The sequence below is a fragment of the Ictalurus furcatus genome, chromosome 20 (genome assembly GCF_023375685.1).
Source record: "Ictalurus furcatus strain D&B chromosome 20, Billie_1.0, whole genome shotgun sequence".
Lineage (NCBI taxonomy): Eukaryota > Metazoa > Chordata > Actinopteri > Siluriformes > Ictaluridae > Ictalurus > Ictalurus furcatus.
In genome coordinates this window covers 8,020,287-8,038,754 of record NC_071274.1, presented here as the reverse complement: position 1 = coordinate 8,038,754, position 18,468 = coordinate 8,020,287, and the positions used below count along the sequence as shown (strand labels likewise).

The window sequence follows — 18,468 nt, the reverse complement described above, 5'->3', positions numbered from 1 at the left end:
TAAGCAGCTGGACAGATGGCCTCACATTTGTCACAAGAATATTCTGATATAAAATGGAGGTCATTGCTGTCCCAATGGCTTCAAGTTTCCCTGGTCCTGTGGCTCCAAAACAAGTCCAAATCATCACCCCTCCAACACCAAGCTTGACAGTTGGTATGAGTTGTTTGTTGTGATACACTGTGTTTGGTTTTTGCCAAACATGGTGCTGTGCAGCATAACCAAACATCTGCACCTTAGTCTCATCACTCCAAAGTATATTGTTCCATAACTTTTCTGGTCTGTTCAAATGCCTTTTCACAAACCTAAGTCATGCTGCCATATTCTTTTTAGAGAGAAGGGGCTCTTTCCTAGCTGCTCTTCAATGAAAGTCATATTTGTTCAGTCTTTTTTTAAAATGAACATGAACATTTAATGTGCTTACAGAGGCATTTACATCAAATGATGTAGCTCTTGGAGTTTTCTTTACATCTCTGAGCATTAAATGGTCTGTCCTTGGACTGAATTTGCTGGGACACCCACTCTTAGGAAGATTGTCTTGAAGGCTCTCTATTTGTAAACAATCCCACATTGTTTGGAGATGTCCTTATAACCCTTCCCAGATTGATGAGCAGTATCAGTTACTTCTCTGAGGTTATGGCTGATGTCTTTCCTTCTTGGCATGATGTAGACACACACCTGAGTGCTCCATAATACCAAACTGCCAAAGGTTCTGCTTAAATATAGGTAGTCACACTACTTGATGATTGACTAATCTTGTGCATTTCATTAGTAACACCTGGCTGCTAGTTACTCTCTTAAGGTTTGTGGACACAGGAAGGGTGTACTTATTTTTCCCACCTGGTTTCTGAATGCTGGATTACCTTTTGGGGAAATGTTAATTCAAGTACCTTGAGCATGGTGATAAGCAGGTGGCCAGTAGTTTGAGATCTTTGTGCTGTACTTCTGTCTGTTTTAACCTCAGCAGGCAAAACCAACTGGAACACCTGTAAAAACTCCCACAAATCACACACACACACACACACACACACACACACACACACACACACATCTGTTGTAATTAAAACATTTTTAAAACCAACAATAGAAATAAACTAGAGACCAATTCAATTAAATTTCATTTGCATAGAACATTTAACAACAGACACTGTCACAACAAGGTGGGAGGTACGAAGACATTAACAAAGTAACCAACAAAGCTGAGGATATACATTTGTTATGGGCTCCCTGACTTTAGGCTTTTATCTGCTGTTGTGGATTCGCTGTTCTGTTAATATTTTGTTTGGGCATTTCATCAAGATGACTTAAGTTGATACGCTTGGATACTAAGGAATCTCCAAAACAACAAAAGTCATTAACAGACTACTGAACAAGAATGGTGAGACATGTCTTTTGAATCTCACTTGTGTGTCTGAGGCAGCGCAATGTTTCAAATGCATTGGTACTTGTTATTATGTATACAGTATATAATGTATTGAGGAGGTAAAAATGGGGAGGGGAACTTTAAAAAAAACCTAATAATTTAAGCAATTGGTAGGCATAGTTCAATCACTCTGTCCAAGGTTTGGGAAAAAAGGCAAGGAACCATTTGTAAACCAAAAAAGTCAGCTCTTTATGGTGAGCTGACACAATTGCCCTGACTCACTGAAAACAGCCGGAAAGCATGTGCATTACTGAGGTATTAGAGTGCATTATTATTATTATAGCTGCCTAGTAATACCACATCATTAATAAGCCAAGGCATTAAAGTACTTTTGCTTCGATTGTGGTAAGCTACAGAGCCACAGCACAAGCCAAAATCAGTCTGAACCAAAACAGATTCACTACTGTAGATGAAGTCTAGGGCTATGTTTTAATACTAGGAAATTACTAAGCAGTTATTAATAAAACTAGTTTTGGACAAACCCCTCTCATAAGTGGTGGGGATATTAGAAAATGTTGCATGAGTAAAATAGGAAATCAATAAATGTCTAAACATGTGCTGGAATCATTAAAATACGAAAAGTGAGAAGCTGAATATAAAAAGCAACAGTAAATGATTAATGGCTGAAATTTAGAAAATAATTATAAGCATTTTAATTCATTCTATAATAATTTTTCCTATACAATTATATTTTGACTCATCATATAGCATGTTAATGACAGGTCAATTTGGGGATTCTGTAGAATACTCCCTAATGACACAGACAACTGTGTCAAAGTCGAACTCCCTAAGACAACATGAGGTAAAAACCTTGAGTGGAACCAGACCCATCCTCTTCTGAGGGAAACCGGATAGTGATTTTGATCAGTAATAAAGACATTGGTAAATTTGATAAAACTCTGCATCTGAGTAAAAACTATTTAAAATAGGGTTAAAACATGGCAAATGTCAGAGGAAAAAGTGCTTTTCGCATCTCTGCTAGGACTTTTCCTAATAAAAACTGAAAGCTGCTATATGCATAGGTTAGTTTGCTATATGCATGGGTTAGTCCTTAGTCTTAATTCTAATTTAATTCTAATTTATGTGAGGGTAGGACAAACTGGTACCTAATGTAAGGTGCAAGATCTGTAAAACATTAAATCAATAGTTGTCATAAGCTGCCAGGAGAGATTGTTCATAAAAATATATGTAGACTTTTTTCTCTTTTGTATGAGTTCATCCATAGGTCAGAGACTTGATGCTAGATCATCTGTACAGGTCTAGCACGATTAACTACAGATTTCTTGGAAGTACAGCCCCCATGTGTATTGATCAGGTGCGGGTGTGTGTGTGTGTCTGTGTGTGTGTGTGTGTGTGTGTGTGTCAGAGAGCGAGAGATAAAGAGAGCGAGAGAGATTCAAAAGACCTTGAACTCTCACCTGTCACTGTAAAAGTGATTTACACACATCTACGGTACACACACAAAAAAATTATTTTTAAGTGTTCAGGAATGAGCAGATTTAAATAGAAATAGAGGGACAGAATAATTTTCTGTGTATGAGTATGGAAATTCACAAGTAAGTAATTGTGTGCGTGTCTGTGTGTGTTTCTGCAAGACAGACAATATCGCACCTTTCCTTTGACAGTCACCCTGTAGTCTGAACATCCACATCCAGCAAGGAGATGTCTAAATGCCTGCAACCACAGAGTACAGATGGAATGTTACACATTCCTGGACAAGTAGTGTCTAATGTATAGGATATTTAAATAACTGTTTTGTGTGTGTGTGTGTGTGTGTGTGTGTGTGTGTGTGTGTGTGTGTGTGTGTGTACCTGTATACATGCAGATCCAGAAGCACACAGTTCTTTTCTTCATTTTCACTTAGAGTAAAGTCCAACCTGAAGGGACATTAATGAAGCGCACAATACATAAGTGCTGGAATGTGTACCAGGGGTGTAGGTGTCTGTGCTAGTAGACATACTTTGGTTCATTCACGTTCAGCACTCTTCCCTCAGACGTGATCAGAGTTCTGGGAGGTTTATCCTTCCTCTTTGGTTCTCTACACAACATAGCAGGAGAAGACTGAGTGAGAGTTTGCATGTAAGTGAAGATATCTACAGTATGTGTGTAACGTACCCACAATCTGTAACACATACTGTAACCAAGTGCTCAAACATACACTCAGCGGTCACTTTTAATTGGAACACCTATACACCTGCTCATGTATGCAGTTATCCAATCTTTCAATCATGTGGCAGCAGCACAATGCAGATACATCATGCAATCATGCAGATACAGGTCAAACGCTTCAGTTAATGTTCACATCAAACATCAGAATTGGGGGAAAAAATTTGACCTCTGTGACTTTCACCATGGCATTGCTGTTGGTGCCAGATGGGCTGGTTAGAGTGTTTCAGAACCTACTGATCTCGTGGGATTTTCACACACAGCAGTCTCTAGAATTTACACAGAATGGTAAAAAAACAAAAACATCCTAAGAGTGGAGGGTCTGCATGCTGAAACACCTTGTTGATGATTGAGATCAGAGCAGAATGACCAGACTGGTTTGAGTTGACAGGAAGTCTATAGTAACTAAAATAAGGACCCTTTACAACCATGATTAGCAGAAAAGCATCTCAGAAGGCACAACATATCAAACCTTGAGGTGGATGGGCTACAACAGCAGAAGACCACATCAGGTTGCACTCCTGTTGGGCAAGAACAAGAATCTGAGGCTATCATGGGCACTTTCATGCAAACTGGACAGCTGAAGACTGGAAAAAAGACCAGGTGATTTTTCTTTAATCTTCAACTGTCCATGACAGTCTGTGCCCTTTATAGCCTCAGATTCTTGTTCTTGAAGGGACAGAAATGGAACCCAATGTGGTCTTCTGCTGTTGTGGCCCATCCACCTCAAGTTTCAAGTTTTTGTGCATGCTGTGATCCTTTTCTGCTCACCTGGTTGTAAAGAGTGATTATTTCAGTTACTATATCCCTCCTGGCAGCTCGAACCAAACTGGCCATTTCCCTCTGACCTCTCTTATCAACAAGACATTTCCACCCAAATAACTGTCCCTCACGCAGTGTTTTTTTTTTTTCTTTTTCCACACCATTCTGTATACACTCTACAGACTGTTGCGTGTGAAAATCCAAGGAGATCAGCAGTTTCTGAAATACTCAAACCAGCCCATCTGGTACCAACAGCTATGTCACAATCAAAGTCACTGAGATTACACTTTTTCATCATTCTGATATTTGATGTGAAGCTCTTGACTTGTATCTGCATGATTTTTGCATTGCACTGCTATCACAAGATTGGCTGATTAGATAACTGCATGAATGTGCGAGTGTACAGGTGTTCCAAATAAACTGGACGGTGACTGCATGTCCTGATGTAGGCTGTCACTTGATTGGATTAATCTCCAATGGTGTTCTAATGGCCACAAGTGCACTATGTTCCAGAGTTTCAGAGTACCAGTATGCAGTAAGCATATCCTGTACAGTAAATAGAAAGGCATTTGAGATTTGGATTAATTATGTTTGAGGAGAATAAATGTTAAAAATTCTACATTTATGTAGAATTTGTAGACGATATGGAATTTTAATTAATTCCTGAGTAGCCTAAAATTCCAGAACATTTGTCAATGCTAAATGGTAGAACATTAGTCCATCCATCTTCTACCGCTTACTCCTTCTTCAGGGTCGCGGGGGAACCTGGAGCCAATCCCAGGGAGCATCGGGCACAAGGCGGGGTACATCCTGGACAGGGTGCCAGTCCATCGCAGGGGACAATCACATACACACTCACACACACCCATTCATACACTACAGACACTTTAGACACACCAATCAGCCTACCATGCATGTCTTTGGACTGGGGGAGGAAACCGGAGTACCCGGAGGAAACCCCCGCAGCACGGGGAGAACATGTAAACTCCACACACACAGCCCCGGCGGGAATCGAACCCCAGACCCTGGAGGTGTGAGGCGAACGTGCTAACCACCGTGCGCCCCATAGAACATTAGGGTAGGCATTAAAGTTTATGAAGCTGATATTGCTTCCTTGAGATTTTCTTTGCTTAAGTGACCCAATTTTCACCTTACACCTCTTCAGGAGGTGAAATGCATGCTCAAGTGGGTTAAGGTCTGGCGATTGACTTAGCCAGTCTAAAACCTTCCAATTTTAATGTTCAAAGTTCTTTGTTGTGTTGGCAGTGCTTTTTAGTTTGTTGTCCTGTTGTATGATGAAGCTCCTCCCAATTAAATTGGATGCATTTCTCTGTAAATTGAAAGACAAATTGTTTCTGCAGACTTCTAAATTCATTCTGCTGTTATCATCATGAGTTACATCATCAGTACAGATTAGTGAGCCCATTCCAGAAGCAGCCATGCAAGCCCAAGCCATGACACAACTGCCTCTATGCTTGACTGATGAGCTTCTATGTTTTGGATCATGAGCAGATCCATTCTTTGTCCATGCTTTGGCTTTCAAATCACTTTTGAAGAGGTTCATTTTGGTTCCAGAACTTTGTGACTCATCTCTGTATTTCTTTGTGAATTCCAATCTGGCATTCTGATTCTTAAAGCTCATCTTGTGGTATGGCATCTACATTTCTGCACTTGAAGTCTTCTTCGAAATGTGGATTATGATACCTTCACCCCTGCCCTGTGAAGGTTGTTGATGATGTCACTCACTCACAAAACTGTGTCTTTTTTTTGGTTTTTCTTCACAGCTCTCACAGTGTTTGTCATCAACTGCTGTTTTTTTCTTTGATCGACCTGTTCCATGTCTGGTTGTTAGTACACCAGTGGTTTCTTTCTTTTTCAGAACATTTTAAATTGTTGTACTGGCTATGCCCAATGATGGATTTGTACTGGCTCTGATAGATTTTCCCTCTTTTCTCAGCTTCAAAATTTAGCTTCAGCTTGCTTTTCTCCCATAGGACAGCTCTCTGACTTCAAGTTGGTTTATCCTTTTTAACAACAAATGCAGTCCTTACAGGCTGCATAGGTCTCAGACCAAGAGTAGACATTCAGAGCTATTAATTCTTTAAACAATCAATTTAACAGGACATGCCAGGCAGCAAGAAACACCTATCAGTCACATGTTCCAATATTTCTGATCACTTGAACAAATGAGTGGGTTCAAACAGAAGGTGCAATGTTCTAAGTTGTTTAACATAACTAGATTTAATTTGAGGAAATGAAAGTAGAAATTCTCATTTATTGTGTCTCCTATTCATCTTCTGATCTCAAACCCAAATGTCTTCAATGTTTAGCGAAAACAGTAGAATTGGCCTTGGTGTTCCAACACTTTTGGAGAGGGCTGTAAATGTACTTATTCCTCCCTCTATAGAATGTAAGGTCATCAAGACCTTAATTTTCTAATTGCTCTTAATTAAATATTGCCCTTATTTGACTTCCACCTGTATCTTAACCCTTTGATGAATGGTAAAATCAGAAGACAGCTTTTTTCTATCCACTTCAGTACACATGAAATCTCTCCTTATGTACATGTACATTGGTCACTGGTACTAGAGTTTTCATTGGTATTTAAGTTTTTGGTACCTACAAATGACTGGCATAAACCGGGGGGGGGAGGTTAACATACTATGATCTGTCATGACATCACTGCAAACACAAATGATGAGGCAGTCACTTTTAATGTCACTGTATGACCTTTGTCACTTTTAATGTCACACTGTATGACCACTCCAGCTGTTTTTCAAATATAGGTGAAAAACGAACTAGAACTAGAAGGAGCTCTGGTTAAGGCCTGTTCTTGTTGAATGTGCATGCTTTTCCTCCCTCAACACACTTGTTGCTTCCTCCACCCTTTTTTTCTGGTCCTATTTCCGTTTCCCTGACAGTGTACCTCACTCTCTCTTTTGCTCTCCTCTTCTCCTCTAGATGGCGATGTGCATCCAGTCTTGACTCTGGAGTGACGGCACATGGCTTTTCCCAAAAATCATTCTCCTCATCCTCTGAGTTTGAATTCTGATTTGGATGACACTCAAGATTTGGGTCTTGGGTCATGTTCTCCTTGGTTATCTGAGAGCTAAAACAAACAAACAAGCAATTATGCCACAAATATAAGCTGCTCTTCTAGGCATAGACTTTCACACCTCTTTTATTCATACTGGCATTGTGTGATCCTGGTCAGTTGGTCCATCTATTTAGTCACTCTTTCTCTTTAAGTGGTTGTATTCATGCTAAATAAATCCCTTCACTTATGGTTCAAATTGTTCAATTTCATTTCTGTCCACTGGAGTGTTCTGCATCTAACTCACTGCTGCTAGACAGTGAATGAATCAGATGCCTATGACATACACTGGGGTCCAAAAGTCTGAGACCACTAGTGAAAATGCTTATGTTTGGCACTATTTTCATTACAAACGATATTATAAGCAGCAACTTGTGAAAAGTAGAATCTTTCAGATTTTCGTAGTATTTGCTATGTCCCCTTTTTGCACTTGAGTGTGCAATTGAGCTGACATCCTTAGCAGCTGCATCACTGCCTGGTTTGGAAATTGCCCCATCTCAGAGCTCAAGACCCTGCAGCAGATAGTGAGGACAGCTGAGACGATCTTCTGGGTCTCTCTAATACTGACACCCACACCCACACACACACCACTTGTACCAACTCCCCTTGTAATTTTTGCACATTTGTTTTCACTAAATGCATTTTTGCTGCTACTATATTTATATGAAACATATCAATATGTTATGTAAATTCACCCCTTTATGAAGCATACATGAAACCAGCATACATGAGTGTTTACTGTATCTTAGCTCTGCTCACTTCCAGGACCCAGTGATCTAGAGAGGGCTCTGTCACATCCAGTCTATAAATTCTCAATAAATAAATAAATAATTTTTTTTTTTTTAAATAAATTTTATTCTCATAAAAAAAAAAAAAATTGTGGGGAAGAACAGCTAGCCACAGCACATATTTCCTGGATAGAAATGCCCTTAAATAGCACTCAAGACATAGTCATACACTGGTGGGAGTGAGCTTGTAGATCTCCTGGGGACTGCAGATTCACGCTACTGTAAAATGTAAATTTCCTCCACCACCCAGTAAGAAAGATGTTGATGAGAGATTTTTCTTTGTAAGAATCATCCCAAGAGACAAAAAGCTGATTACTCGCCTGAAGTGCTCTGGTTCTCTGTACATACATATGCAGAGCATGAACCAGGCATAAGCAGAGTAGCTACGGTTTCTCTGGGGATAAAAAAGGTGGCAGATGAAAAGCCAGCAGATCCACTACTTGATCTGAGCCAGACTGATCACTTACTGTGGGCACAAATGCTGTGAAGTTGAATGTGAAATTTCTATTCCCCATGTAGAGGATTCCCTCTGGACAGTAAGTCCGCACCCCTGTTCATTATTCCCGGAACATGCATTGTCCAACCAATTGATGTGCTTCTTTCTCAGTGCAGGAGTCCAAACTCCTCACACTGATCTGTCCTCAAACACTGCTCCCCAGTCTGTGAGAGATACATCTGTTGTCACCACTTTCCTCAATAAAATAGGACCCAGTGGGCATCCTGTTTTGAGAAAAGACAGGGCTCTTCAATGATGAAGAGCACTCATGCATTCTGGCAAGACAAGCACTCTGCAGCTGAGAAGACTCCTGGGGCAAATGCCCTGTGACGCTGTCCAGTGCTGAAATCCCTCATTTGCAGTAACCCCAGGGGAACCACTGCCTCTACTGAAACCTAGTAGCTGAAAACACATCAACACTGGACACTGTACCATCCACGTTAACTATTCTTACATTTCTCACCCTTCTCCTGTTCCCTGCTGGAGGGAGAGGGGTGTCGTTACAAAGGTTTGAGACAGAGAAAACCTGAGTGCTGTCTCAAAACCCTTCCCATTGCCAAGGCAATGTTTCAGGTCACCTGCCTCCTCTTGCTACCCTGAGGGTTTGTCAGCTGGTGTTTCGCTGCTGCAGCTATGTTTCAGCCTAACAAAACCAGGCTTCGGTTGTGGGGCAATGTTTCCCATGTGCTGTAGTGGAGGAGGGTGAGAAGGCTAATAATCAGACTTCTCCTTTCCCAGGGGGCCTGAAATTGAGCTGATGGTTTTCTGGGGAGACAAACCCTGAATGCCTCTTCCTCCTTCCCCAGGTTGCACTGCTGATGCATTGCCATTACAGTTGTGCCAAACATAGCCTTTGGATTAGTGGGGGCATCCAAAAACTCCACTTTCTCTTTTTCAGAGGTCCACTTGCTGCCACTCCCATTGCGGGAAGCCCAGTTCATTTCCCAAGAGTTTCTGGTGGTGAACATGCTGGAGTACCAAGACCTGAGGACAGCGATATTGCAACAGGTCACCCCTGAATAACACCGTCAGTGCTTCCACTTACTGACCTTCCGTGAGCTTGGCCACCTGTTTGCATTCACCCAATAGCCCTGAGACACTGTTCAAAAGAGGAGCGTGCGTTGTCAACCTTATGATGCTGGAGCATGTTCCCCAAAACCAGTTTCCCAATCCATGCTTTCCCTCCCCCTCCCCCTGTATCTGTTTCTTCTTCACCTCAGGTTGGTGACTCAGAGGCCATAGGTGTGGAAGTAAGGCTTGTACCAGTGTGCTGGTGTCGCAGGGAACCCAGGCATTGCCAGAACCAATGGCACGTGATGGAGGTGGGGGCGTTGGTCCCAATTCCCATGTTGCCAAAGGCTGCCCCTGATCAAGCTGGGACGTACCAGTGAGTGTTCAATATGGTACATACCATGCATTCGTGGATTCAGGCTGTAACCAAACCTCAATTCATCAATTCGCCTGGTTCAAGGTGAGGCATTTGAAAATGCACATGTGATGAAGGTGAGGTGTATGCACAGGGATGTTTACGAATATCTGTTGGTGCCAATCATCATTAAATTTCAGGGTCAAAAAAATATAGTGGAAGCTGCAGTTAGGCCTCCCATCAACTATCCACTAATTCCGGAGACAAATTGGCCAGGGTTTCAGGCATCAGCAAGATAAATATTTGTGGATGGATCCTGCAGTCATGAGGGACAGTGTGGGACGTGCACAGCATTGACTGGGAAGGCGGTGCTGGGGCTGTTGATGTCAGCTCCATGTCAGGGGGACATGCAGGGTGGGGAGCACTCCGCCTCCGACTCTTGGTGGGGATTCCCCTTAGGGATTTCACCTTGGAGCAGTCATGCAACGAGACCCTGAGGCACACCTTTGACCAACTGAGAGTAATCAGTGGGCAGCAAATTCAGCCTAACCCTGTGCGATCTGTGACGTTGGACTGAAGGTACTCACCCAAAAGAGTAAAATCACTCCTTGTCCGACTGCCGCTGAGCACCCCTAGGGTTTTGGATGGTATCAGAGCATGGCTGAAAGGTGGGGTGGTCCAAATCACATGCAGCTGGTGATCGCTGATTATAGCAGCGGCTCTCTACCATCCAAGAGGCAGCAGAAGAGTATAAAAGGGCCTGCCTAGAGCATCAAGTTGAGCAGTCTCCTCTTAAGAAATGGTTAACGCTGTGTCTTTTTTATGAACTTTTCCAGAAGACTCCACCGACAAGGTCAACAATGCTTCCTGGCTGCCCATCGTCCCTGCTCCCCTAAGCATGTCTTTTTTTTCTATTTGTGAACCCCACCACAATGCTGCACAGCTCTCTTCTTGTGACTATTCTCAGCTGGGAAGACGGATCACCAGACCACCATTAACACATCCTTTACTCCCTTCACTCCTCTCCTCCACACTACCCTTCTATTTTAGTTGGTGAATTTGGTAATTAAAACTGCACTAATTCCCCTCAAATCACCTCTGTGTGTGGGTGCTCTGCCTGCCGCAGCTGTGAGTTTCTCTTCATATCCTACCCAAATTCTGCAATTATTAAAGATAGATTATACAGAGTGATGCAGGACACTCATACAGAGGAAGAAACGAGCCAGTTATTTATCACAAAGAGGTATCAGGAATTGTTATTCCAGGTGGCTCATAAATGGCGGGGCATTTAGAGCAGGAGAAAACACCAAACTGATGCATGGCCCATTTCTATTGGCCTGGCATTCACAGCGTTGTTCACAAGTGGTGTGCGGCATGTTATGAATGTCAGCTGGTAAATCCGCTAGCCACCCTAAAAGCACCATTGTGCCCCCTTCCATTAATTGAGTCCCCTTTGAAAGAATTGGTATGGACATCATTGGGCCATTAGAATGGACTGCATGAGGGCATGGCTTTGTGTTAGTTTTAGTGGACTACGCAAGGCAATACCCAGTGTTGGTGGAGGCACTCTTCCATGTCATCTCCCGAGTCGATATCCCGAAAGAGATCTCCAACAAGGTCCAGCAAGCGTCCAGAGGGGCTTCCCCATTTGAATTATTGTACTGATGCAAGCCTCAAGGTGTCCAAGATGTCATTAGGGAAAATTGGGAGAATAGACATTCTAAAAGCAAAAGCAAAATTCAGTATGTTCTGGACCAGAGGGCAAAGCTCCACACCTTGTGTCACATAACACAGGAAAATTTGTGTCTGGCCCAAGAACGACAGTCCCAACTGTATAACTGGGTATTCAGCTTTGAGCATTTTCACAGGGAAACAAAGTGCTCGTATTATTACCCACATCAAGCTCCAAATTGCTCACCAAGTGGCAAGGGCCCCTGTTGTTCAGTGCTCTGATGGTGGACTCATGAACATTAACATTAGCCAATCTGAGAGGGACCTTTAGTTGCTTAGAACCCATTCCTGAGGAGGGTAACAACAGTCTTGAATTTCCTCCATTTTTGTTCACAATCTGTCTGACTGTGGATTGGTGGATTCCAAATTCTTTAGAGATGGTTTAGTAACCTTTTCTAGCCTGATGAGCATCAACAACTCTTTTTCTGAGGCCCTCAGAAATCTCCTTCGTTTGTGCCATGATACACTCCAGAAACATATGTCGTGAAGATCAGACTCTGATAGAACCCTATTTTTAATTATTTATTGAGTTTATTTATTGAGGAAAATGAGCCAATATTTAATATCCGTGAGTGGCAAAAGTATGTGAACCTCTAGCATTAGCAGTTACTTGAAATGAAGGTAAAATTAGAGCGACATGTTTTCAGTGGGATCAATGGGATAAAAAGCAGGTGCGAGTAAGAGCCTTGGTTTATTTAACAAGTGTAATATTTTTGCCTCATTTGTTTAATTGGGTCCTTTGTCTACTTTTAGGGCCTGTGTGAAAATCTGATCTTGTTTTAGGTCATATTTATGTGGATAGATAGAAAATTGGCTGAAAGCACAATGCATCTGTGAACACATATGCATGCACACATACACAGCCTGAGGTTTTCAACTTTATATGTTGTGTAATTCTTCATACTCACTATGTTCTCTGGAGATGCTTGTTATCTAAATCCTGTGGGTTGATGCTTGAGGTTTCTGTTAGCCCCTCACTCTTCTGTTTCTCTCTCCTTTCCACATACTCAGCCTCTTGTTCTATGACACACTTCTTCAACTCATCAAAGTTTTGCAGTGCCTGTATCCGTTCTGCTTGCCCAATCGCTGTGCCATCTAGCCACTGTTAATCATAAAAGATCACCATGTAATGGATTAAAAAAAAGTGATTTATGCACTGGTATTTATTGATCATTACCTGTCCTGTGTCCCAATGTTGTTTTGTAACAGCCAATACTTTATTAGTTCAGATGATTCTGCCAGCTAGCAAAGTAAGCTAAAATGGCTCTGTACATAGTTGACAGGAATCAATTCAGCTACATAATTCTAGCTGCCAAAAGTAGCTTTCTTGTTAGAAAATCTGCTCTCTAACTAGACTTCTGTCAAAGGAAGAGAGTTGTGAATGAAAGGCAACAAGGGCTTAGTGAGATATTACTGACATAGCTAATCAGGGGAATTTGAAGGTATCTCTGTTAAGTAGATCAGGTTAGATTTATCTTAGAACTAAACTCTGCTGGAAGAGAAATTAGAATGAAACCCTATTTCTCTGCCTGATTGTGCAGTGTGCAGTACCTGAAGTTGAGGCAAGCGTGCCAGCACATACTGCCTGTAACCCTTGAACTCAGTGCAGGGATTCCCCACAAGAAAGAGCTCCCGGAGGTGCATATTCTGTTTCAGAGACTCCACGCTGCTCAGTTGACTGACAAAGTTCACAGTCAGGTCAAGCTTCTGAAGATATTCACAACCTACACATGTGTCATACACATGCATATTCACATACACATTAAACAAAACAAAAAAAACAGTTGAATCTGTGTCATTTCAGTAATCATAGTTTATTCAAAATCAAAATGAAGTTATATAAAGAAGAGTGGAAAGGTGGAATACCTTCCAAATTTTCAATCACTTCAATGTTATTCAGTGCCAGATTCAGATACTCCAACTTCTTCAGTCTGCCCAAATTTTCTACAAAACATATATAAACTAATTCGGTATAACAATACTTAGAACAAATTACTTTCTCAATGAAAATGAAAATGTGCTCAGGTGTGACACAATGGTCATCACAACACCAAAGCCAAATAAAAAGCATACTGTGCCTCTATACCTATCTTGGAAATTAGGTTGTTTTGCAAATAGAGGATTTTCAAGTCTCGGCACCACCTGTCAATGTGCTCTATCCGTTCAATTTCCTGCTGATGTAGTGAAATCTCCTCCACAGAAAATATCTCAAAGTTGTTGTGCTCAGCACGACCGCGGATGAGACCCTCACTAACTGGTTAGAGAAAAGAAAGTGATACCATTAATACCATGAAAGTAGTATTTACTTCAAATATTGCATGATTGATCACGTCATGATTTTGCTGGAAGGGCACAGCATCTGTGTGCATGTGCCCAAGAACATATCCAGGTGATTCTCACCTAGAATAGTGTACTTCTAATATTTTATATCTTTTTATATGTAAGCACAATTTTCAATAAGGTGCAGAATACAGCCCAAAGAAAACATAATAATTTATGTATTCCAAAATACTTGACCTTAGTGTTCATAAGTTTTGTCTAAATATGCATATAGTGATCAACTTGTATAGACAATTTTAATTTTGGTTTAATCCTTAACTATTTACATGACTGAATTTAAAAATTTTCCAAAGATAATGAACAAATAAAGTTTTATTATTTACTTAATTAAGTTTATTACCCTTATTTCTATTACAAAACAATACCTTTTTAAGACCACCTTTTTAACTGAAGTCTTCCTAAAATTTACAGTGGGTATAAAAAAAAGTCTACATGGTCCTGTTAAAATGGGAGTTTTTGTGAAGTAAAAAAATGGCACTAAGATAAATCATGTCAGATCTTATCTCACCTTTAACGTGCAAATGCAAATAAATAAAGTGAAACAAAAATAAAATAAAGTGAAAAACAATCAGAAACTTTTATAGGGAAAAAAAGAAAAAGAAAAATATTATAATAACCTTGTTGCGTAAGTGTGCACACCCCTAAACTAATACTTTGTTGAAGCACCTTTTGATTTTATTACACCACTCTTCTTTGGGGAGTCTTCTTTTGTAAGAGTCTATCAGCATGGCACCTCTTGGCTTGGCAATATGTTCCCTCTCTTTATTGAAAAAACATTCTAGAGTTGTCAAATTGTAAGGGCATTTCATGTGCACAGCTCACTTCAGGTCTCCCCACAGATCTTTAGTTGGATTCAGGTCTGGGCTCTGGCTAGGCCAGTCAAAACATTCCTTTGTTGATTTGGATGTATGCTTTGGGTCACTGACATACTGAAAGGAGAAATTTCTTTTCATCTTCAGCTTAAGAGCAGACACCTGAATGTACAGTTTACGAGCAAACACCTAAATGTTTTGCAACGTGGGCATGGTGTTATTTTGTTGGTGTCACGTATCTACGTAAGTGAGGTTTAGGATGGATGCAAGTGCAGTAAAAGACGTTTATTAGAGAGATAGGCAGACAAATCCAAAACAGTAATCCAAAGCATGGTCTAATAACATGCAAAAGGTCAGGCGATATACAAACAGGCATAAACAGGGTGAGGCTAGAATCAAAACGAGAAACGAGAAACAAGATCAATAACATGAATCAAAATGAGAAACGAGAAACAAAGTACAACCGCTTGGTAAAGAGATAAACTCAATACTACGCAATGTGCTATGAGACACAAGGGCACAAGTTTAAATGACAAACGTAATCATGGGTTAAACACTGGACAGCTGAAACCAATGCTGACACACTCGGGAAACAACCAATGACAAAACAGTGGCAGAGACAGAACATAACCATAACAAAAGCATATGTCCAACGTAAACAAATTCACCGCCATTGAAGACCGAAAAGCGTGCGTTCGGTAAGGGCTCATGCACGAGCATGTGCTTCGGTTTTTCGAGCACGCTGCAATACTGCAGCGCTAACTCAAGGGGAAATCGTGACAGCTGGTGATTTTTTTGCACCAAACATAACATGTTTTGATGTGAATTAGTTTAGCTTGGATGTTTTTTGTGAGAAAAGGCTTTCGTCTACCCACCCTACTCCATAGCCTACACATGTGAAGAATACGAGAGATTGCTGTCAGAAATTCATTCAGCTCATTTAATATTGCCTTTGGTCTCTTGGTAGCCTCCCTAGTAAGATTATGTCTTGTCCTTTTGTAAATTTTGGAGGGACATCGTGTTCCTGGTAATGTCACTGTGGTGCTAAATTTTCTCCACTTGTTGCTGATGAAATTTTTGTACTCCTCTCCTGAACGATTCCTTTTGACAGTGAGACCCTGTACAGGCTTTGTCTGCTCTTTGCAGACCATGGCTTCAGCAGTCAGATGAAACCAAGAAGATGTCAAGAAAATCCGACAGAAACAGCTGCTCTTTATTTGGGGTTAATCAGAATTTCATTGATGACAGCTGTATGGTAACTGATGAGATTAAATGTTCATTCTGAACAAAGCCACGTCCCCAATTATAAAAGAGTGTGTGCATACTTATGTAACAAGGTTATTGTCATTTTTCCCCCCTGTTTTTCCCTAAAAAAAATTTCACAATTTTTATACGTTGCAATTACACTAAAACACTAGGGCTACAACTAATGATTATTTTCATAATCGATTAGTTGGCCGATTATTTATTTTATTTTTATTTTATTTTCGATTAATTGATTAATCGGATGGGGCGGGGCAAACTTTCAGTACCTTTTTTTTGTTTATTTAAAATAAAATCCACAAACTGAGTGTTACAAATATAAACTCCAGACAAAAACTTTACACAGCTGTTTGTCCAAAACAGAAAAGAACCCAATACACACACACACACACACACACACCAGAATATATATTAATTTAGGACAGTAGTTTAATTCGGTGCTTTTTGTGCATCCATAAAAATAATGCATGAATACTATAAAATACATTTTATATATATATATATATATATATATATATATATATATATATATATATATATATATATATACACCCGATGCAGGGATGCCCTCCACCATTAACTGAGAGGGGGAAAACACACTGGGCAACACTGGGAATGGTGAGGCGACTAAGAACACTGGGTGGGCACCCACTGGTGGGGGGAAGGCTGACCCCACTGACAGAAAACCTCCTTCTCTTGGATGGGTGGGATAGGAAGGCATAACTGGAGTCCAGAGGGCTGGCCATGGTCTCAAAGCCTCCTGGTGCTGTGCATCAGGGTGGCCGCTTCATTTTGGGTTCAGAAGGAATGGGATTAGGGAGTTTCTTGGCTGTGGCTGCGGCAAAGGACACTCTCCCCCAAGGCTTAGCAGAAGGGGGATTACCTTGCTGAGCTGGTGGCTTGTTACGAGGTTTCGGTCTGCCGACATTCTTGAAATGGTGTCCCACAGGGGGATTAGGTGGCTGCACAGGGGTGCCTGGTGCAGCACAGATTTCCTCAGCAGACACAGCTTGAGAGCCTCATCCTCCTTCTTTTTGTCATCACAGCATTGTTGCATCAAAGAGACAGCGGGACCGAAGAGGGCCTGGCCAGGCTCCATCGGCACTCCTGCAATGCACCGATTCTCGCTATCAGGGAGACCTGATAGGTTAAGCCAGAGTGCACGCTTGCCAACCACCAAGAGGGCCATGGAACGCCTGCTCACCTGAATGGCTTGGTGTGCATTGCAAAGGACGGGGTCATTAATGGTGACTATCTCCTTCCAGAGAGAGGGTGAGGGACACCGATTCTCCAGTTGCTGCCCCGTGTCAACTAGGAGCTCAGCCTGATAAGCTGATAGAAGCGATGAGACATTGAGGGCTCTAACAACCAAGGCCGAGGCCTTATAAGAGGCCTGGTGGATGGACGTGGAAAAACGGTTCATTTTGCTGGGGAGAGCGACCTTTGGGGGGGGGGGTGAAAAAGCTGCCTGGGGAGGGGTTAAGGTGTCTGGTGATGGAGGGCTCAATGGTGGGGGGGGGGGGGGGTCACCCATGCCAAGAGCCCCCATATTCTTAACCTCGAGGCCCACAAGACTATGTTAGGTCGAGTGGGTCTTCCCAGCAGTGTTTCATGCGGGGAGGACCCGGAAGAGCTGTATTCATGGGCCAGGAGGGGGTCCCAGGTGTTTCCCATCAAAAACATCCCTCTCTTTGTCAGTGGCACTTTGCAGGGCCAGCCATTTGATATTGAGGTGAGCTGCCACTCGCTCACAAAATTCTAACAGGATGGACTGCGGTAAGGCCAAGGGAGCATTAACCCAGGGCAGTAAAGAAGACGGGATGGCCTTCATTAATGAAGGAAGGTTCACCTGGTAATATGCCCTTGAGGAGAGAAGGGTCACTTTGGTCAGCCCAGCTCAGAGAGGCTGCACCTCGCAGTGGGCTACAGTTGTCTGGGAATTCAATGGCTTCTTCCACATGTTGAAGGTCCATGTAGACCAAGCAGAAGGGATGAGAATAACTAGCAGCGATGAGAGCACTGCACGCAGCTGGGCAGACGTGCAACTGGGTAGCCCCGGCGGGAACCGAAGCCAGTTTAGTGTGTGCCATGGTGGTGAAACAGAGCTCAGTCAGGTCTGTAAGGCGGGCAGCCGTAGGATGGGGAAAAAATGGCTTAAGTCAAGGAGGGCAGCCTAACAAGCAGTGCAAGCATGGGTGGCTTGCAGCGAGTGACACAGCCAACCTGGCTA

General features: G+C 41.9%; 1 pseudogene; it reads right to left on the bottom strand.

The window, feature by feature from the left end:
- Nucleotides 1–824: 824 nt before the first annotated feature.
- On the bottom strand, nt 825–18,328 carry LOC128624572 (dynein axonemal assembly factor 11-like; annotated as a pseudogene).
- Nucleotides 18,329–18,468: the final 140 nt, after the last annotated feature.